Genomic DNA, 7095 nt, shown 5'->3' with positions numbered 1-7095 from the left:
GCCGTGTAGGCACAAGCACAAGCACAAACACTAGGGACGCAGGATGCCCAGAGACAGAGCGATCACTGGGACTCTATGGTGACCACGCAGAATGGACCGTGGCTTGTTCTGGCCGGTCTCCCCTTTCCGACGGGGCAGGGCCCACTGGCGGACGGGACTCTGGCCGCCGCTGCGGAGCCTACACTAGGCACGTTTCTCCCTTCTGTGCGTTCAAGTGTTCTCCTTTTCTCGTATTTGCAACGATTTTAAAAATGCATTGAGTTTTGGGTTAAACACCAACCACCCAAATGGGTCTCAACATAGAGGAAGCGCCCAGGGGAGCCGTGCCAGGTGGCTCCCGGAGGCCCCGTGTGCCTAAATCCCTTCTCAGCATTGCACAGTGGGTCGATTCTCTTGGCACAAAAAAAAAAAAAAAAAAAAAAAAAAAAAAAAAAGCGCTGAGTCCTATTGCATGGGAGTACCAGAAACTGCCTCGTTGTGAACACAAACTATTTGCATCAAGTAAAAACCCGGCTGAAGCTGCAGCTGCACATTTACAGCGTGGTGAAGGGCACTGTGCCCGACCACGGGGACCGCTTCTGGCACTGACACCACAGGAGGGTAGAGCAGGGTGCAAGGAGGGCGTGAGGTGGCCTGAGTGTACCAGTTCCTGTGGCGGAGGCAGTGCGGCTCCAGCTCGTCCGTGATCTCAGCCGCGTCGGTGGTGCTGGGAGGCCCTGCTTGTGGGCCCGCACCCGCACCTGCACCTGCATCTGCACCCGCACCCGCACCCGCACCCGCACCCGCAGGACGGCATCCCTGAGCTCCTCCTCCGCCAGCATCCCCCTGAGCTGCCCACGGCCTCGTTCACACGCTCTCGGTCGCTGCTGTCACCCACAATGATGAGGCTGGGCGCATTCCAGAAGCAGCGGCACCGCAGAGGCCGGATCCCGGCCTGGCCGCCCAGGGTCCCCACCGGGAAGCTGATGCTCCTGCGCCCCACGGTCTCCGCCTTGCCGCCTCCGGTGGGACTGGTGGTCGCATCTCCCCCGCTTTAGGTGGTACCAGATGGCGTCTTCCCCGCAGCATCCGGGCCCCGTGACAATGCGCATTTCTTTTTTGCCAAAAAGGCCCTTGAAGAGGTTTGCAAAGATATTTCCCAAGGTGTAGACGGGTGGGAGCAACACGGGCCAGAGGAACCCTCGGCGGCCACGGCGAGGCTACTGCTCCCACCTAATATTTATTATATTTTCATTCAGTTCAGTGTCTTCTGAAATTTTCCTTGAGTCATCTTCTTTGACCCATAAATTATTTAAGAGAGTGTGTGTTTTCCCCCTAGCTTTATTGAGGTGTAATTGACAAAATTCGTATATGTCTGGGTTTTACAATGTGATTTTTTAAAGGTATACAATTTGATGACTTAATGTACTTATACATTATGAAATGATTAGTGCAGCCAGTTTGATCAGTACATTTGTCAACTCACATATGGTGTGTGTGTGTGTGTGTGGTGAGAGCACTGATAGCATCAAGTACACATACTGTATTATTAACTCCAATCACCATGCTATACATTGAGACGTCAGAACTTAACTCATTTTATAGTTGGAAGTTTGACTAACATCTCCTCATTTCCACTACCCAGAAAAGCCCTGGCAGCCATTGTTCTACTCTCTGGTTTTACAAGTTGGACTTGCTTAGATCCCACATATAAGTGAGATCATACCATATTTGTCATTCTGTGATGGCTTATTTGACTTAGCGTAATGTCCTCCAGGTTCATCCAACTTGTTGCAAATGGCAGGATTTCCTTTTTGTGTGTGTGTGGCTGAATAATATTCCATTGTATATATCCATATCTGTCTATCTAATCACATTTTTAATCTATTTGTCTATAGACACTTAGACAAATAAATTAGGTTGTTTCTATATCTTGGCTATTATGAATAATGCTGCAATGGATGTGGGAGTACAGACATCTTTTCAAAATACCAACTTTGGGATCCCTGGGTGGTGCAGCGGTTTGGCGCCTGCCTTTGGCCCAGGGCGCGATCCTGGAGACCCGGGATCGAATCTCACATCGGGCTCCGGTGCATGGAGCCAGCTTCTCCCTCTGCCTATGTCTCTGCCTCTCTCTCTCTCTGTGACTATCATAAATAAAAATTAAAAAAAATAAAATAAAAAATTAAAAAAAAAAACAAAATACCAATTTTATTTCCTTTAGATATATACCCAGAAGTGAGATTTCGATCATATGGTAGGTCTATTTTTAATTTTTTAAGGAAAGTTCATATTGTTTTCCATAATGGTTTACATTTACACCAACAACAATGCCCAAAGATTCTCTTTCTCTGCATCTTTTCCAATACTTGTGATCTCTCTTTTTTTTTTTTTTATGATAGCCATCTTAACAAGTGTGAGGTGATATCTCATTGTGGTTTTGATTTGCATTTCCCAGATGATTAGTGATATTGAGCACCTTTTCATGTACCTCTTGGCCAATTGTATGTCTTCTTTGGAAAAATATATTTATTCAAGTCCTTTGCTCACTTTAAAACCAGGTTATTTGCTTTTTTGCCATTGAGTTGTAAGAATTTATTATATATTTTTCAATATTCACCCCTTATCAGATAGATGATTGCAAATATTTTTTTCCCATCCCATAGGTTGCCTTTTTATTTGCTGATCATTTCTTTTGCTGTATGGAAGCTTTTCAGTTTGTCATAGTCCTATTTATTTATTTTTGCCTTTTCTGCCTGTGCTTTTGGTGTCATATCCCCAAAATTATTACCAAGAATAACGTCAAGGAGATTTCCCCTCTGTTTTCTTCTAGAATTTTTACAGTTTCAGGTCTTATGTTTAAGTCTTCAATCCATTTTGAGCTAATTTTTATTTATGAGATGAGTCCAATTTTTATTCTTTTGCATGTGGATATCCGGTTTTCCCAACACCATTTAATGAAAAGACTATCTTCTTCCTATTGGGTATTCTTGGCTCCCTTGTCAAAGACTAGTTAACCTTATATGTGTGGGTTTATTTCTGGCCTCTCTACTCTGTTCCATTGGTCTATATATCTGTTTTTATGCCAGTACTAAACTGATTTGATTACTATAGTTCTTTAATAAAGTTTGAAATTGGGAAGTGATTTAAATGCCTCCAACTTTGTTCTTCTCAAGTTTGCTTTGATTATTTGGAATCTTTTGTGCTTCCATATGAATTTTATAATTTTTCTATTTCTGTGAATAATGTCATTGGACTTTTGATACAGTTGTATTGTTTTATTTTAATGTTTATTATTGGAGTTCGATTTGCCAACATATAGTATAACACCCAGTGCTCATCCCGTCAAGTGCCCCCCTCAGTGCCCGTCACCCAGTTACCCCATCCCCCAGCCCACCTCCTCTTCCACTACCTCTTGTTCGTTTCCCAGAGTTAGGAGTCTCTCATGTTCTCTCACCCCACTGATATTTCCCACTCATTTTCTCTCCTTTCCCTTTTATTCCCTTTCACTATGTTTTATATTCCCCATATGAATGAGACCATATAATGTTCGTCCTTCTCCGATTGACTTACTTCACTCAGCATAATTCCCTCCAGTTCCATCCACGTTGAAGCAAATGGTGGGTATTTGTCATTTCTAATGGCTGAGTAATATTCCATTGTATACATAGACCACATCTTCTTTATCCATTCATCTTTCGATGGACACTGAGGCTCCTTCCACAGTTTGGCTATTGTGGACATTGCTGCTAAAACATTGGGGTGCAGGTGTCCCGGCGTTTCATTGCATCTGTATCTTTGGGGTAAATCCCCAGCAGTGCAATTGCTGGGTCGTAGGGCAGGTCTATTTTTAACTCTTTGAGGAACCTCCACACAGTTTTCCAGAGTGGCTGCACCAGTTCACATTCCCACCAAGAGTGTAAGAGGGTTCCCTTTTCTCCGCATCCTCTCCAACATTTGTCATTCTCACTGGTGTGAAGTGGTATCTCATAGCGTTTTTTTTTTTAATATTTATTTATTCATGAGAGAGAGAGAGAGACAGAGAGAGACAGAGACACAGGCAGAGGGAGAAGCAGGCTCCTTGCAGGAAGCCCAATATGGGACTCGATCCCAGGTCTCCAGGATCCAGCCCTGGGCTGAAGGCGGGGCTAAACCTCTGAGCCACCCAGGCTGCCCCTCTCAAAACCTCTCATATCGGTTTTGATTTGTATTTCCCTGATGGCAAGTGATGCGGAGCATTTTATCATGTGCTTGTTGGCCATGTGTATGTCTTCTTTGGTGAAATTTCTGTTCATGTCTTTTGCCCATTTCATGATTGGATTGTTTGTTTCTTTGCTGTTGAGTTTAATAAGTTCTTTATAGATGTTGGATACTAGCCCTTTATTTTATGTGTCATTTGCAGATATCTTCTCCCATTCTGTAGGTTGTCTTTTAGTTTTGTTGACTGTTTCTTTTGCTGTGCAGAAGCTTTTTAAGTCCCAATAGTTCATTTTTGCTTTTGTTCCCCTTGCCTTCATAGGTGTATCTTGCAAGAAGTTACTGTGGCCAAGTTCAAAAAGGGTGTTGCCTGTGTTCTCTCTAGGATTTTGATGGATTCTTGTCTCACATTTAGATCTTTCATCCATTTTGAGTTTATCTTTGTGTATGGTGTAACAGAATGGTCTCGTTTCATTCTTCTGCATGTGGATGTCCAATTTTCTCAGCACCATTTATTGAAGAGACTGTCCTTTTTCCAGTGGATAGTCTTTTCTGCTTTTTCAAATATTAGTTGACCATAGAGTTGAGCACCCATTCCTGGGTTCTGATAGAGGTTGCATTGAATCAGTAGAACACTTTGGTACAGATACTATCACACTATTAATTTCCAATTTATAAACACAGGATATTTTTCCATTTACTTGTGTTGTCTTCAGTTTCTTTCATCAATGCCTTATAGTTTTCAGTTAAAATTATTCCTAAATATTTTATTGGTTTTGATACTACTGTAAATGAGACTATTTTATTAATTTATTTTACAGATAGTTTTTTGTTAATTTATAGAAATACAACTGATTTTCATACATTAATTTTGTAGCCTCCTACTTTACTAAATTCATTTATTAGATCTAACATTTTTTTAGGTGGACTCCTTAGGGGTTTTTATATGTAAGATCATGTCATCTATAAACAGAGACAGTTTAATTCCTTCTTTTCCAATTTGAATGCTTGTCTAATTGATCTGGCTAGGACTTCCAGTAATATGTTGAATGGAAGTGGTAAGAATGTGCATCCTTGTCTTGTTCCTGATCTTAGAGAAAATGATTTCAGTTTTTCATTGAGCATAATGTTACTTATTGGTTTGTCATATGTGGTCTTTATTATGTTTTAGTATATTTCTTATATTCCCAATTGGTTGAGAGTTTTTATCATGAAAGGATGTTGAATATTGTCACATCCTTTTTCTGCATCTATTGAGATGATCATGTTTTTCTTTACTCTATTAATATGGTTGTATCATGTTTATTGACTTATATATGTTGAAACATCCTTGCATCCCAGGAATAAATCCCACTTGATCATTGTGTATAATCCTCTTAATGTGATGTTGAATTCCATTTTCTAGTATTTTATTGAGGTTTTTGTATCATGTTTATTAGTGTTATTGCCTTGTAATATGTTTTTCTTGTAGTGCCTGTTTTGTTTGGCTTTTATATATGAATGATGCTGGCCTCATAAAATGTGTTTGGAAGAGTTTCCGCCTCTTCAATTTTTGCAAGAATTAGAGAAGGATTGCATCAATTTTTAAAATGTTTTGTATAATTCACCCATGCTGCTCTGGTCCTGGGTTTCTCTCTTTTGGGAGACTTTTGATTATTTATTTGATCTTAGGAGTATGTTTTTAAGTTTTCATATGTTTGGAGACTTCCTGTTATCTTTCTGTTATTGATTTCTAGTGTGATCCATGTGGTCAGAGAAGAGTGTCTGAGTGATTTCAATTTTTTTTAATTTGATGAATTTTATTTGATAGCTCAGAATATAGTCTTTCTTGTTATATATTCCATAGACACTGGAAAAGAATATGTATTCTACCATTTGTGGAAATAGTTAATAAATGTGGATTAGATTCTGTTGGCATATCATGTTATTTTCTTTTATATCTTTTCTGGGTTTTTTTGGGTCTAATTTTCTATTAATTGTTGAGAGAGAGGTATTGAAATATCCAAGTATAATTTTGGATTTTCCTATTTCTCTCCGTTCTGGTAGGTCTATTAGTTTTTGCCTCACACATTGTTCTGCTTTTTTGTTTGGTGTGTACATATTTAGGATTACTATGTCTTCTTAGTAGATTGACTGCATTATCATTTTGTAATGACCTTCAGTCTCCAATAATTTCTTTTTTTTAAAGATTGTTATTTATTTATTCACAAGAGACACAGAGAGGCAGAGGTTGAAGAAGGAGCCAGATGCAGGACTCAATCCCTGACCCCAGAATTACGTCCTGAGCTGAAGGCAGACGTACAACCACTGAGCCACCCAGGTGTCCAGTCTCCGGTAATTTCTTTTGCATTGAAGTCTTTTTTTTTTTTTTAAATCTGATGTTAATATAGCCACTTCTGCTTTCTTTAGTGTTTCCATGAAATACCATTTTCCATCTCTTTTCTTTCAACTTACCTTTATCATTGTAATTTGAATGAGTTTCTTGTAGTCAGCATACATTTGGTATTTGTTTTTTTAATCCACTTTGCTATACCCTGTCTTTGAATTGGAATATGTAGAATATTCATAATTGATGAAGCTATTAATATATTAAGGCTTATGTCTGAGCCATGTTATTTTTTTGTTTTCTGTTTGTTTTTTTTTTCTATCTTTTTTCCTGTTTTTTTTTTTTTTTCTCTCTCTTCCTTGCTAATCCTGTAGGTAACATGGACAGTCTTAAGAATTCCATTTTGATGTATCTATTATGTTTTTGAGTATCTCTTTGTATAACTTTATTAGTGATTGTGGTAGGCATTAAATTAAATGGATACAACTTATCATAGACTACTGGTTTCATACTTTTGTGAGTTTGCATGGTGTGTAGAAACTGTACATCTCTTTATATCCTTTTCTCCTCTTTCATTCATAATTATCTTAGGT

The 7095-nt window shown here is 39.3% G+C and overlaps 1 pseudogene; it reads right to left on the bottom strand.

Annotated features, from left to right (window-relative positions):
- Positions 1 to 444: 444 nt before the first annotated feature.
- LOC112914188 (ADP-ribosylation factor 1 pseudogene) lies at positions 445 to 6675 on the bottom strand (annotated as a pseudogene).
- Positions 6676 to 7095: the final 420 nt, after the last annotated feature.

This window comes from Vulpes vulpes, chromosome 1 (genome assembly GCF_048418805.1).
Source record: "Vulpes vulpes isolate BD-2025 chromosome 1, VulVul3, whole genome shotgun sequence".
Taxonomy (NCBI): Eukaryota; Metazoa; Chordata; class Mammalia; order Carnivora; family Canidae; genus Vulpes; species Vulpes vulpes.
This window is presented reverse-complemented; position numbering and strand designations above follow the sequence as displayed.